The 15,650-nt window shown below is 39.4% G+C and overlaps 1 long non-coding RNA gene across 3 annotated transcripts in view; it reads left to right on the top strand.

Moving 5' to 3' along the window:
• Positions 1-15,650, top strand: part of LOC130681222 (uncharacterized) — a 102,377-nt gene that overhangs the window by 37,826 nt on the left and 48,901 nt on the right. The window contains exon 5 of one of the 3 annotated variants that reach the window (XR_008994309.1): positions 6,043-6,731. The exons of the other annotated variants lie outside the window; for them this stretch is intronic. This is a non-coding gene — a long non-coding RNA (uncharacterized LOC130681222). Of the gene's footprint in view, positions 1-6,042; positions 6,732-15,650 lie in introns of those variants that run through there. 3 annotated transcript variants of the gene reach the window in all.

Below are 15,650 nucleotides of genomic sequence, written 5' to 3'. Positions count from 1 at the left end.
TCTTGATAAGACAAGACACTATTAGAAGGTGATGAAACTAGGGGACCTGTGTGTTACCCTCTAGAAGGACATCTTCCTAGATATATTCTGTACATGCTCATGCAGAAAAGTAATTTAATATATGAGAAGAAAAGAATTAAACATTTGTAGGCTCTGTGTATTTCACAATAATCATGGGAAATGGAGAAGACACCTACATAAATAGGAATATGCTTATAATTCATAATAATGAGTTCACTTTAATATACCAGCTAAAGCAACCTGAAGAGCAAATTACTGCAATCAGAATTCTGGATTTTTTACACCAGAAATTATTGAAAGGAAAATAGGCATTAAGCAAAATTTTGTTTTTCCATCAGGTATATGTATTTGGAAAAGTAAGAATCACTATATCTAGTGGTGATGGTTGCACTGCCTTGAAAATACACTGGTAACCACTGACTTGTATCTATTTTAATAATTCATTTCATGACATATGAATTATACCTTAAAGGTGGAGTAGGAGGTGCATCACCAAGTCTTTTACACTGTGCATGGGCAGGAAGAGTCAGCAGTTCCACAGATTGCCAGTGCAGGAGACCTGGCTCATCCTGAGAGAAGCCTTGGGTTGGGTTAAAAAAATCTATCAGTTCATAAACCAGCAAAAAGGAGATAAACTTGTCACTTGTCTAAGCTCAAGTGTATGTTACATTCAAACCCTTAGCGTTGTGCCTCAAAACCAATCTGTTTCCTGGGCTGTAAGGGCAAATACAACCTTTGAGTCTTTGGCACAGGTTCAAGCCAACAGTCACCTGTGAACAGGAGAGTGAACTGACTGAGGACTCCAGGATCCTAGCAAATGACATACTATTAAAAAACCACCTGTTCTAAGCATGAAGCAGAGCAGAGTGGCATTTGATTCTGATAGACACATTTTATACATGGCAGTTTGAGCCAGTGAGCCCTACCCTCTAATCATCACCACCAGAATCACTTGTCAACCTTTTAATCAAACACTTATTCAGAAAGGTTGCACATATGATGCCATGGAAGGAAGAGGAAATATTTGTGAACAGGATGCCAAAGCTGAGAAACTTATTGCAGCAGTTTAAGCTGCGGCAGCATTACAGAAGGTAGGTTTGACTTTAAAGCTACTCTCTCCAGTGCTAAACAGGTGACCTCAGATGGTTTCTAATCAAGTCCTTAAGGGCAGTAATATATCCCCATTTTACAGATGGGGAAATTAAAGCTCTAAGAAGTTTAATTTCTCTAAGTGCATATAGCTGGGAAATGATAGAGCTGGAATTCAAGGCTCTTGGTCATTAGACTGCATTTCTTGTATTACAGAAAACTACCTTCCCAACAGCTGAAAACAGTTCATATTGGGAGAAATATTCAGTCCTACCTAATCAATAAAGCCCATGAGATTGATGAGAATGGAAAATAATTCAACAGGACAGAATTGTACAAGTCTAGGAAAAATAAATAATTTAGGGCCATACCCTATAGCCTTCAATAAAGATAATGGTGGTCTGAGAGAAAAGGCTATGGAGGTTAATGTTAATATTAAATTACTGAATCACTGGTGGAATGATAAGATTATTAAATACAAGTTATCCTTTCTGTACCAGTCTTTTACTTATATGTCTGTACTTTAGCCTTTTGCCAGGCTCTTATCCAATATCTAGCCCAAAGGTAGGGACTGAGATTCCCAAGATCTCTAAGAAGAGGTTTACAGAAATAAGATGTAAAACATAACCTCTGGAGATAGATCAAATCCCAGCTCTCCTACTTAGTAACTGCATAACTTAGGCAAGTTACATAGCCTTTCCCAACCTCTGCTTTCTTGTTAGTAAGGTGGGGATAATGGTACTACTAGTATATAGTTCACAGGACAATTTTGAGAATTAAATAACAAAATGCAAAAATCACACTTGGCGCATAGTAAGTGTTCAACATTATTTAATTATTGTTTTTAACAGTTCTTTGTTGACAAATTAAAATTTGACATCCATTTCTATCAAAATTATTTTCCTTTCTACATGCCCAAATCTTTCTTGCTAAATTCATTTTTTTGTGTGTGTGATATTGCTGTAATTAGGGGAGACAAGTTATTTTCTCTTGAAAAAGAGATAATGATCATGCAAACATCATTCTTCAACGTCTTTGTAGGATTTGGGGATTTTGTAGATCATTGAGAAAATAATACCAAAATTAGATTAAGGCCCCAAATGTTATTATTGTAGAAGGTAATTTTCCTCAACGTTGAAAATTGTGTAATAATTAATTCAAGGAAGTTATCATCTGGGCTCTAAAATTCCTTCAGATTCATATCCTTGACAGGAAAGAAAGCCGTGAGGAACTTCAGATAAATAATAAATGGGACTGTGGCTTTAGGAGGCACTTGAATAATACTGTCTTCAAAGTTCTCAAGAATTAAAAGATGTGCATTGGAATAAAACCAGTACATTTAGAAGGCAGGGTGTTCACTCTGTTGAAGCGTTGCCCTCACTGCCCAGACCACCCGCTCTCAAAGCCCTGGCCGAGCCTGCCTCAGCTGTGGGAGTCACCTGGCCCCTCACAGAACGTTCACAGCACTTGGTACACAATTCAAGCAAAACACATTGTTTTGGTTTGTTTGGCTTCTATTTCACCCAGTGAGGTTTTTTCTAAAGAATTAAAATCTAAATATGCTCCTTGTCTGCTCAAAATCTCTCCCACTAACTTCAGTTAAAAAAAAAAAACTTCAATGTGGCATTACAGGCCAGATACAATCAGCCATGCTTGCTAATCCAGCCTCAGCTTTTTCTACTCTTTTCATCCTCGCCATTGCTTGCAGCAAGCACAGTGAACTGTCCCAGCCTCGAATAGGCTACATTCCTCCCCTCTGGGTCTTGCACCTGTTGTTCCCTTACTGGAAGGCTGCCCCACCCTCCCTCTTCCTCTGCTACTGTTCATCTGGCTGGTTGCTGTTAATGTCACTTTTCCGGAAAAGCCTTCCTAGACTTGCTTCCCTCAAGACAGTGACTCTTGAAGGTGTCCCCATGACAATCAGTATATCCCCCAGTATCACAGTTGGCAGTCTGAGTTGACATGTGTTTTCTTGTACTTATTTCCTGCTAGACAGTAAGCTCACTGAGGGTAGGTAGTAGATCTTGCTCCCTGCTATAGCCAGCTTCTAGCCCATTGCTTGGCCTACCTATAAAAGACCTTAGTAATTATCTGTTGAAAAGATGAATCTGAGTCTATATACCTTTGAAATAACAAAGGATATGTAACATATGGCAAAAACTATCTTCTTTTCATCTGGTGTGAGAATGCCTTTGTAGCCAGAGACTTGCTTTGCTATAAACACTGATAAACCTGCTGTGGAGTAGAAGCAAGGCTCCTTCGGGGTTCCAGACTATTTTCCTTTTCCAGGAGGGAGAACAGGCAGGTCCAAGGCCAAGGGCTTCCTGGAGGAAGGGGTCAAAGAAAAGTAGATTCCAGCTGATGGTCCACCTGTAAAGGAACTTTGGGAGGAAATGCATAATGGGGCATTTATTAAGCTGTTTCCTATGTGGTGTGTAATAAAAACTTTTCCTTCATCCACCCTATTAAGTAAGTCTTCAGTAGGTGTACTTACATAATGCTTTTGTGTAAGAAGTTTTGTGATTTGGGAAGCTCAAAGAGGACAAGAGGAAAGTCAACATGTGGTTATGACACATTTTTTTAAGTATTCATATTCTTGAGTCTGTCTATGGACTTGCAAACAAATTAGGCTCCTCAGAGCCGATAATGTGAAGGTACTAGTAACAGGAAGTCATTCTTCAGAGCATGTAGATCTTCTTTCATTGAGAGAAAGGATTCAGCAAGGGTCAGCTGACTCACTTGGTTATATCTTGAGGAGATAAACCCATCCCAGCCAATCATACAACCATATGTAACTCAGGTTTCCTTTGAAGAGTTATTTTGTACTCAGCACCTGCATGTGGTTAGGCAAGTTTGAAGAACTGAAGTTTGGTGAAATGCATGAAGCAATTGTAAGACATTAGGGGAGGAAGGGTGGAATTTGGAAGTCTGAGCATTACATTACAATGGGGGAGGGGGCAGAAAAGGAAAGGAGGTCTGCTGTGGCATGGGTCTAGTGGCATGCCAGAATGACATGGGCAGAGAGGTGGTTGAACAGAGAGGGTTTATCACAATGTATCACATGCAGGGTACAGTGTAAAACCTTCCTTCATCTTTCCATAAGCTTAATAAATTTTTATATGACTGACTAATGTATTTAGTTTGAGTGGATTATATCTCATACCATCAGTGTTTATAAGTCATTTGAGGGTGACTGAAAGGACTATACAGAAAGCTTTGTGAGGGGTCAGTTGTAACAGTATGTATTCCACAATATCTTTTGCTTCTCAGATTGCAGAAAATAACTGCTCAGAATTTTCCCCTTTTCATCTTCTCCTTAGGGCTTCTTCACAGGAGCTCTGATCATCTTCACCCTTGACTTTGCATTGGGGCAGTTTCAGAATCAGTATTTTCTTCCTCCCACAGCTAGTACAACACGGCTGGGTGGCAGCTAGCTGAGCTTTGATACTGGAGTCCCTGTAGGCTCAAGAGATGTGTGTGCAGCGAGTCTTGCTCTCTAAGGGGAAAATGAAGCTGAATACATTTTGCCAGACCTGGAGTCTATTGGCCATGTTTCTACCATTTTTCCCAAGCTTCTCCTACTCCAAATCCTCATGAAAAGAGGGGGAAAATAAACATTAATATGTGTTAAGCATTTATGAGCCAGCTATTTTGCTAAACACTTAAAATGAATTAACCTCAGGCCCACATATTTCTGTAGGGAATCTGAGCTAAGGAACCTTACCTGATGATGGGCCATTCAGACCTCAGTGTGGTGCTGCAGCATCCCATACAAAGATTTGTAGGCATTCTTTGAGACATGAAGACTGATTTTGTTTAGAGTGAATTTAAACTACCGTATTGATTTAGAGACATCCTAGAAAACCTAGTTCAAGTTTGTATTAGTCCTCCAGAGATTCAAGGGTTGGGGGCTCTCCTTTATTAAAACCCTCCTAATTGGCAGTTATAGACTATATTCCCTAAATATAGTCTTGAAATCTGGCCCCAGGATTTTAATCAGGTCAGCATGGTACCTGGGGAGCAGAAAGAGTTTCACAGAGGACAGCCAGCATCTCTTCCTAGATTATTTGGAACCCCTCCTTTTAGCATAGGGTAGGCATAATAAAGAACATTTTCTTTTCCTGACTTCCATGACTAACACTGTTTAAAAAGTAACTGAGATTTAGATGGAAGGTGTATCTAAGAATGTTGAAAACATTTTACTTTTCAAGAGAAGTGAAGGTTATACGAGGGTTAAAAGACTTGTAAGTGGGGGAATAGCACTGAAACATAACTCTGTGTTCGAACCAGGTGGACATTTACTTATGAAAAAACTAAAAGTTTAAGTGGCTTAGTAGTTCATTACCATTTGGGGCCAGAGTGTTCAAAATAATTATAATTTTTAAGGAGAAGGAACATCATAAATCCAGGATAAAAATAAAGTATAATTTACTAAAACAGTGATTTAATGAAAGGGTATTTGTTTTTATTTTAAAATCTTAAAGCACATAGTAGCATTACTTTGAATAAACATTACTATTAACCTTCAGCTGTAAAGTGTTTTCAATAATGAGAAGAGGCACAATATTAAGGAAAATTTTCTGAAACAAACAGAATGTTTAGAGAGACTGCATAAAAGGTGAGACTTAACTAAAACTGGCCAAAGGAAGATGCAAATTACGAATTTACCCAAAATAGAGTGGAAAACCATTTTATTAGGAGTAAAGCCAAATGAAAGCTTCAGTCACCCAAAGTTGCACACCAGTGATTTAATTAGAAAGGTCTTTCCTTATAAAAAGGATTAATTCCAATTAATGGAAAATTCAAATTATGTTTATAAACACTAACAAAATGCTATCATTCCATAGCATATTACTTACACAGCACCTATCCCATAAGACATTTTATGAAAGACAAAGGTTCGTTAATTTTGCTAATTCTCCATTTTAATAGATGAAGAAGCTGAAGCATAAAGCATTTAGAAGACAAGCCACTGCAAGTTTCCAGAACTGCTGAAGAAATTCCTTCCCTCTTAGTCCTTTGTTCATGATATTCCCCCAAGAAAAAAAAATTTAAAAGCAAGCCCCAAGTAGCACAAAATGAGAAGGGAAAAGTTTTATAAAGGTCTGCAACAGCAGTCCAGAAGAACTGTGGAATTGAAAGTAAGAAATAAATATTTACAAATGGTGAAGATTTCAATTCCCTTCTCTCTGGTCTTTCTAATACAGCATGAACTCAAGGTGCTGCTTCGTGCAGAGAAAAACTTCTTGATGCAAAGCTCTTTGATCTGGAGCTCCTGACATCCTTTGCCTTAGCACTTGATAGACATTTAGCATCCTTGGAGAGAGAGAGTGAAGTTCATGCCACTGTTAACAACATTAGCCACAGTGGAACCTGGCAAACTAGGGATCCTTTATGGAAGCCCACCGTCAAGTTACTGGGCCGGTCAAACCCTCACCTGCTGCACTGAGACTGAGATCTCAGTTAGAAGAAGCTACAGCCTGGCAGGTAGAAGTAAAAGGCAGTCTGACCAACCATCAGAGGAATATACCTGCTGAGATTCTCAATTAGCAATCCAAAATCCATTGTTTTGAGTGATTCAGTGATTGTCCCAGGCCATTGTGTGTGTGTGTGTGTGTGTGTGTGTGTGTGTGTGTGTGTGTGTGTGTGAACAGGACAAAGTGAGACAAAGTGAGAACAGGAACAGGAAAAGTAAACTCAAGGGACATTCATTGTTGCTACCTGCCTTCCCCAGGAGATTCTGTAGTTAAGAAAACCAGCAGAACAGAACCTAGGCCAGGAGAGGTATCCCAGAAGATGTGGTTGTGGAGGAAGAAGGGGCCGGGTCACAGACGGCCTGCACTATTGTCCATATTGAAGAGCTCAGATTTCATCCAGATGGCATTGGAAGCTGACAAGCATTTTAAGCAGAGAAATGTACTTGAGAATGATCATTCTGGCCAGCTGCAACATGGAGTGAAGTGAACAGGAACTGCCTGGCTCATGACTGTAACATGGTGTCTGGAGCAAAATAACTAAGTAGGTGCTCAATAAATATCTGTTACTGGGTGACTGAATGATCAAATGAATAATTTTAATGAGGGAGAAAGAAGAGCCTGGCAAAGAGCTCACTTTGTTGAAGGTTGCCAACCGTATCCTAATCACAAGACAAATGAGATTTCTTAATGTGTAAAGGAGGGTAACACTGTCTACTTCATACGATTGATTATGCCTTTGGGATGCTTTCAATATAGTGGAGGAGGCAGAAACAAAGACAATTAAGTAAACTATTAACACATTGTGATTGGTATCATGATGGAAACCAAGAGCCAAGATAAGGAATAACGAAGGAAACCTATTTTAGAGGATCTGTTTGAGGACAATCTCCCTGAGAATGTGATACATAAGCTGAGCCTCAAATGAGGAGAAGGAACTAACTATATGAAGAACCAAGGGAAGAGATTTACAGGAAGAGGAATAACTTGTACAGAAGCTCTGAGGCAGGAAAGATCTTGTTTTGTTCTAAACACTACAGGACCAGAGCGAAAGGAGCTCAAAGCCTATGCAAGAAAGTAACAAGGCAGGGGCCCTGTCACTCAGCCTGGGAAATAAGGCATTGATAGCTTCAACCAGCCAACTCCCTTCCCTGTTCCAGAGGAGGAAAGTCATCTAAGAGAGGTAGCAGAACAGACAAGCAGCTGGAAGAATGAGAAGAATTTCAGATCAGGTTAATCCTAAGTCTTCCCTAAAGGTATCACCATAGCCTAGAAGCACTCTGATGGGAAAGGAGTGAGTGCACTGAAGATAAACAATTCAACTTGGTCAAAGGAGATGCTTGGGAATGGACAACCAGACTTTCCCCCAGGAAAAGTATTACTCACCTGCCTCATGGGAAGAGAAGGTTTTGTGTTTTTCATTTTCCTTCAACATTATAGGCAAATTCACAAAGGGGAAAGATGTGAAAGAAAGAAACAAGGAGAGGGAGAAACACCTTTCTAGAAGGTGTAGACCAAGGGAAGATGGAGAAGCAAGTCAGCACAAGGAGAAATCCCCCTTTTTGCCCCTATCTCAAAGCTCCCCATTGTCCCCATCCTAATGGAGACTGGACTGGCTGGGCATGAGGTTCTGTGGCCCAGAGAGAAGAGAGTTGTTTTACCTCCCATCCTCCTTGAACTTGGTGTATGTTATGTTTGCTCCTGAATTACCTACATGGGAAATTCCTCTTCCAATGGGGAGAATGTCCTTTCCTTTTATTCTCTTTGATTATTCCCGATTGAAGTTCTTCATATTTTGCCTGCAGCTCTGTAGTTCCATAACATGTCTAGGAAGAAACATTTTGTAGATGAAAGCAGATGGGATCCCAGCAGGAGGAGGAGGAGGAGGGTATCCCTTATGAACTTGAAAGGTCTGTGAGATGAAGGCCTTCTTGTGTCTTGGGCACCTCAGACTGCCAGGTGGAACTTCTCTGCCCTGGGACTCACTCCCAATCAGGATAATAAGTGTGGGGAAATTCTCAGGTCCACCATTTATATTACATGACCTTGAGCAAGTTCCTTAGGCAGGCTAAAAATAATTTTTCCATAATGATGTTTTGCCAGAATTGGAGATCATTAATGGATAATGAAATCAATTTATAACCTCAACAATTATTTTTTTTAAAAGAGTAGAATGGAAAATAATAGAATTCTTTGCATATGGTAAGGGTTAAATATTGTTCCATGGAACTTGTTCCTTGTGTTTACTGGTCTCAATGTCAAATGCATTGCTTATTGTGGGTAGTGAACAAAGAAGTTTGAAAAATACTGAGAATTTAGTTTCTAGTTCCAGTTCCCACTCAGAAGTAAGAAGAAAGGTTAAAATTGTATATTCAACACTACTCAGCCTCTTTAAGTCTCAAATTGTCTATTTTGGGCATTCTGATGTCCATTCTTACCTTTTCCTTCCTTCTCCTCTCTCACGTGTGTTCCTCCTTCCTTTGTCTGCTCAGTCTCCATCTCAGGGGTTGGTCTTACTGGTGTTAGAGCTTTAAGAAGGCAAAACCAACCAACCTATCAACTTAACCAAGAAGGGAAAAGGTAAACCCCAACTTACCAAGAAGGAGAAAGGAAGTAGGAAATGCTTTTTAAAATAATAGTTCCCACTAAATATATAACCTATCCAAGACTCAGGTTCCTTATCTATTACACGTGCTGAAGATCATATAAGCTTAATATTTAAATGCCTGCCACATTTTATATATTGGATAAATTTGCAGTCCTCCCCCTTTGGGCTCTTACGTTGCTCAAAGAATTTCTCTAAGCCAGTCCTTGCTGTCTGGGAACTTAGGCTGGGATATGGATGTGTATGGTACCTAGAGACAGCCCAATGCAAACAAATCAATGCATCAGGGAGGAGAAGGTATTTATATCATACTCAGGTCAAGTAAGCTTTATGGCCTGTGGCCAAGGTCCTGAGACATATCTTAATCGATGAATCCCCCAGGAAACTAGTTCAAACATACTCAGATTTAGAAAACAAAACAAAACAAAAAACACAAGTATTGTTCCCAGTTAAGGTGTCTGCTAACCAGCCCTAAGCAAAATTGAGAGGGTGACGGCTCTGTTCCCAAGCCCCCCTGCCCCCCTGCTCCCTGGTTCACTGCTGAGGGGCAGTCCTCACTGAGCACAGGGTTGTTCACATGCTCCTTTTACGACCCACCCCCCAACTATTCTGAGAAGACTCTGACACATGTAAAATAATTGGCACTTTCACCAAAACCCAGTCTCGCTGCAGTGTTCCTGTGGAATTATATATATATATATATCATATGTCATATAGATTATATATAAATTTCATATATTAGATTAAAAAATTTTTTCTTCAAGAAATTTCCAGCAGAATCAAGGGACCGGAAGGAATCTTACTTAGCCCCTTAGTGTAGCATAGCAGGTGGGGAGTGGAGTGGGAGGGGAAGACAGTCCATGGTCTGGCCTGTCCATGGGGCACATTTTCCTCAGCTGAATACCCTCTGACCTGGCCCTGAAGCAACCGAGATAGAGAATATGCCTCAACTCTTCCAGGACAGCAGCTTGCCTGCCTAACAGGAACTGACAGCCCTTAATCCCTCCCCAGGTCTTTATGCCTTAATCTCTCCCCTACTTTAATGCTGTATTGGTAAGAGTTCTCCAGAACCAATAGTGTGTGTGTGTGTGTGTGAGAGAGAGAGAGAGAGAGAGAGACAAAGACAGAGACAGACAGACTGGGACCTATTTTAAGGAATTTGCTCACAAGCTTATGGAGGCTTGTAGATCTAAAACCTGTAGGGTGGACCAGGGGGCTGGAGACCCAGGGAATAGCCAATGTACAGTTGAAAGCTGACTGCAGGCAGAATTCCCTGGGAATCCCTTCGGAACCAATCTTGGGAGAGATCAGTCTTTTGCTCTATTCAGGCCTTAAACTGATTGGATGAGGTCCACCCATATTATGAAGAGCAATCTGCTTTACTTAAAGTCTACCAACTGAAATGTAAATTTCATCCCAAAACACCCTCATAGAAGCATTCAGAATATTGTTTGACCAAATATCTGGGCATCCTGTGGTCCAGTCATGTAGGTATAAAATTGACTATCACAATTTTTAAACCTGGAGTGGACATTCCCCAACCACCAACCTGAATCCAACTGTTTTTCAACTCTGGCACTCTTTCAGAATTCCCAGACTCTAAATGTTATGGTCTAGCACATTTTAAGTTGTTCAAGGATTTAGAGATTGTTCAAGATTGTAATGCTTTCTCCTTATTTGACACGGAGAAGCATCATAATGGGGAGAGGATAGTTTATAATAGTTCTCAAATTTTTTGCTTTCAGGACCCTTTTGCACTCTTAAAAATTAAGAATGTAAAGGAATTTTCATTTACATTGGCCATATCTCTAGATACTATGCCTTAGAAAAACATATATATCACATTAGAGATGAAAAATGAGACATTTAAAAGTGTTTATGAATTTTTTTCAAAATAATAATGTTAACAAATATGTTAGCATGGATAATATATTCTTATGAAAAATAACTGTTTTCCAAAACAAAAATAACTAGTGCAAATTATGTCATTCTTTTATATTTTGCAATTCTCTTTAATGCCTGCCTTAACAGAAGATGGTAGGAGTCTCATATCTGCTTCTGCATTCAACCTGCTGTGCTAGGTTATTTTGGTTAAAGTATATGAAGAAAACCCAGCCTCACAGAAATACGTAGCTGGAAAAGGGAAGACTTGCCCAGGATTCCTTGGATCATACTTTGAGAACGACCAGTTTCGTACAACAATCTTTACCTGTGAGCCAGAGGTCTCAGGTTCTGGACTCTGCTCTGTCAGTAACAGCTGTAGAACCGAGTCACTAAACCATTCTGGACCTCAACTTCCTCATCTAAACAAGTAAAGAAATTAATATGTTGTGCAACCCCTACTTAGGCACAGTATATATACCATTTAATTGGCTCTTAATAATAACCTACAATGTAAGCAGTTGTGATAAATGCCTAACAATCAGGGAGGAATTGGTCAGATGCTCACATAGATGTGACTTATATTGTCAAATGGGACATCAAGCCCAGGATGACATACAATAGTTGTATCTACTGCCCCTGTGGACCAGTGCACACCCTGATTACTTCTTTCCCATGAAGGATGGTGATTTGGCACAGAATACTAATGCAGGCTCCTGCCTTTCCCATAAATCCCTGTCATGAATTAATATACATTTTTGCCTAATATATGCTGTAACGTGTATTCAGGTAAGTGTGGTTGGCATTGAATTACTGGTTTCTGTTTCCATCTCTCCTATTCCTCCATCCCAGGGCATATGGGAAGAGTGAGGGAAGGAGATATCTGGGAGATAAGGGCAGGGGATAAAATGAAAAGGGAAGAACCAAGTTTCAATAATGATGTAAGGCACACCAGAATGGGAGGAGAGAATTAGAGTTAGCCGCTCCCATGAAGGTCATGGGGTTGAGGTTAGCATTATGGCCTAGGGGAGACCTGATTTGTAGTATTTGCCAATTTCTGTGGTGTAAGTACTTCCATAAAGGACAACTTCAAGCTACCAACATGACATTTGAATACGGAGTTGGCAAGAGATGTACACAATTGGCTTTGAAGACCCGGTGCCAATGTGAATCTCATTTATAGCAGCAGGAAGAAACTGAGGCTTCATCGATTAAAGAACGTGGCTGAGAAAATACAAGCATAAACACACCCCTGGCACACTAGATAAAGTAAATTTCAGATTATATTTAGTACAAACTCAGTCACATTAAAAAATAATAATAATAAATATATATGTGTATAAATTAACTGAATGTAAATGATAGAAAAGATCCAGAGAGCTATACACCAAACTATACATACTGATCTATTATGGGGAAAGGAATGAAAATGAAGAATTTTCATTTGTTATTTTCTATGTTTCTGTATTGTTTTAGGGTTTTTTTTTAACAGTGAGCCTATAAGTTATGCATTCCTTGCATAATTTAAAATAAAATATTTTTCAAAGGGACTTAGAGATATGATTAGATATTTAATTATATACCTTTAACATATATGATTCAAAATTTTTAGTAACAGACTTCAGAGGGGGCTGGCAAGTGTCAGAGAAAGAAAAAGAGATTAATCTGAGGGAGAGAAAGACTATATATTGACGTAGTGCCTCCTCTGCCATATCCCTTAGCAATTCTCAAATAATTTATCTCCAGTAGCTAAACTTGAAGTATTGAACATAAAATATCTTATATTCTCTGGCTAATTGGAAAGGCCACTAGCACTTCGGAGTAGACTGAATCCCTTAGATAAGCTGGGGCTCAGGTCTTAGTTTGTCAATACATACTGAACCACTAGCTCAATTGGCTAAATCTGAGGTCAGCACAAAGCATCAAATTGTTAACCTCTTATTCTCCAGGGGTGTGTGTGTGTGTGTGTGTGTGTGTGCATAAGCATGTGCATGTACTGGGGTGGGGGTCCTTTTGGTGACTTGGGCTAAGTAAGGAAAAACAGAAAGGCACCCCACCAAAGACAGGACAGTTTCCTCACATGTTCCATGAATTAGTGATTAACTTGGCCTGACAAATTCTCCTGAAGGTAAGAGCCATCAATACAGTAGCATAAATTAATTTAGTTAGGCAATTGTCTTGTTCTTTTTCTTACAACAAAAACCTAACAGAAAAATTGACTAGGGAGAAGGGAAGAGACTTTTGAAGTATGGGGCACTGAATATATGTGAGGGCAGGAGTTGCTAGAGTGGTTTGGTAGAGAAAGCAAAGCCTGGGTAAACTTGGGCTTTGTAATTTGATAGTTTTGCTTCCCAGGGCAAATTTCTTAACCCCTAAGGTGCCACATTACCTCTACTGTAAAATTGGGATTATGTAAAATTGCAAGATTGTTGTAAAGGCATATATATAAAGCATCTGGCACAGAGCCTGGTGCATTAATGACTGTTCAATAAATAACAGTTATAGTTAGGACAGCAAGAAAAGGTAGGCAAAAAACTTGAAGGAAACTCTCTGAATTGAGATACATTTGAATAAGTTTCAACTCCATAACTTTTAATTTAAGCAACTACAGTTTAGGTTATCCCTCAGGTGTCAAAAGTTGGAGCATGTCACATTCTGAGAATGGGTCCTTAGTAATAAGCATTCCAGGAGCTGAGAGGTACAGAAAGGGATGTGGAAAGAAGCCAAAGAAAAACACTATTGCACGATAACAAAGGGAACCTGCAATGCCTCTTTCTCAAATGTATGCCTATAGGCAAGAGACAGAGCATGGGAGATGGCCCTTCAGCATTCCCCTTTACCTCCGAAAACAACCCCAGTGAGCAGCCCAGGAAACTGACCCCAATGCCATCTCTCTAGAGCAAGAACATGGCATATTCATGTCTACTGTGACTCATCTGTAAATAGCAGTGATGCTGTAGATGACAAATTAGAAGAGGGAGGCCAGTCCTCCTCTGGAACTCTCAATTCAAACAGAGGGCATTTACCCTGAGAATGGAGTGTGTGAAAGGCAAAGCCACCAGACGGCAGGGAGGGAGATTAGTTTCCGTCATCAGTCATTGCTCATGCTGGGTATTTCTGAGATTGGTGTGATGGTCAAGGGAAAACATCTTACAGGAGAAAATGAACCATTTGGAAAGATGTGAGGTTGCTTAATCCAGAAGACAGAGAAGTCTGGAGGAAGAGAATGAGGCTGCAATGACGGGAGAGAAAGATTACTCAGGGCTGCTTCTGAACGGACTTTTAAACTTTTTGAAGCAGAGAGGAAGGAAAATGAGGTTGTAATAGTTGAGGTGCAACTTGACACTGCTGGGGGTGGTGTGATGATGATGACAATTATTTCAAAGATTATAAAGAATATAACATTAAATTACCTTACTGCTTACAAATTATACAAATTAATTTTGCATTCATCTTCACACTGTTTTCTCCCCAAAATGCACTCCCTGGGGGTGCATAGAGATGGTAACAAACATCAGAATTCACCAGCTGAATTCATTCAAAAAGCTGTCAGTATCAAAAATGGGGTGGGAGGAGTCAAATACCAAGTTTCTAAACTGTTTCAGATTCATCATAACTTTAAATGTATGTCTGAGAGACCAAAGACCTTGATATTAAAAAGAAGAAGAACAGTTAAGTAAATTATTTTTCTAGGACCACAAATTAACCATCAAAAAATTCTCTCTTACTATCAGTCAAGTAGAAGCTCCACATTCCAGGTAGCAGTGATGAAAATCCAACCCACTCAACAATGTTCATCAATCTCAGTAACTAGGTTTTCTCTGTACACTGGCCATTGTCCCCCCTCTACTAAATATTATTGTAAAATACTTGAAAATCTAAATTAAAATAGTTGCAGGAAAAGCAGACATAAAGGATTAAAATAAAAATGGAAAGGACAAATGCTAGCAAAGCATTGTAGAGTTGCACATATTACATTTAACTCCACATTCATTCTCTGAAGGAATTTTACACAATTTCTCCCCTTCTAACTAAAAAATTAATTCCTGTATGTTGTCTTTGAGATTTGGACTGGGAATGAAAAGGAGAAAAACCATTGAAAGTGTGAAGATTTTATATGAATTAATCAACCAAGAGTTCAGTGAATGGTTACTGAAGATTAAACTTTATAGTTTAGAAACCCAAGGACAGTATTTTTCTCATGAGTGTACCTCATGTCCAGAAAGCCTCTACTGATATAGATGGCTCATTTACCATATTCAATTGAAGAGGTAATCTTTAGGACATCTAAATGAGAAAGTACAAAGAGGTTAAGCTATTTATATAGAAGTCAACGGAGAGTCAAAATTAGAACAAGATGACCCCAGTCCTGTATTCTAGATGCATGGATAATTTCATCTCTCTATCCACTCATGTTAAAGCCTATGGTGGATGAGACATATCAGCCTTAAAGACACAGAAAGAAAGGTAGTGTTGTCCACGAAGTATTCATATTCAGAAAGAAACTCTGAAGGCTGTAGTCACTGCCGAGTTATTTCAGGAGTAATGGGGGCTTTACATATGCAGCTGTGACCATCTCT

Source organism: Manis pentadactyla, chromosome 2 (genome assembly GCF_030020395.1).
Source record: "Manis pentadactyla isolate mManPen7 chromosome 2, mManPen7.hap1, whole genome shotgun sequence".
NCBI classification, from domain to species: Eukaryota; Metazoa; Chordata; class Mammalia; order Pholidota; family Manidae; genus Manis; species Manis pentadactyla.
Note: the sequence above shows the minus strand (reverse complement) of the source record. Positions and strands in the feature narration are given on the sequence as shown.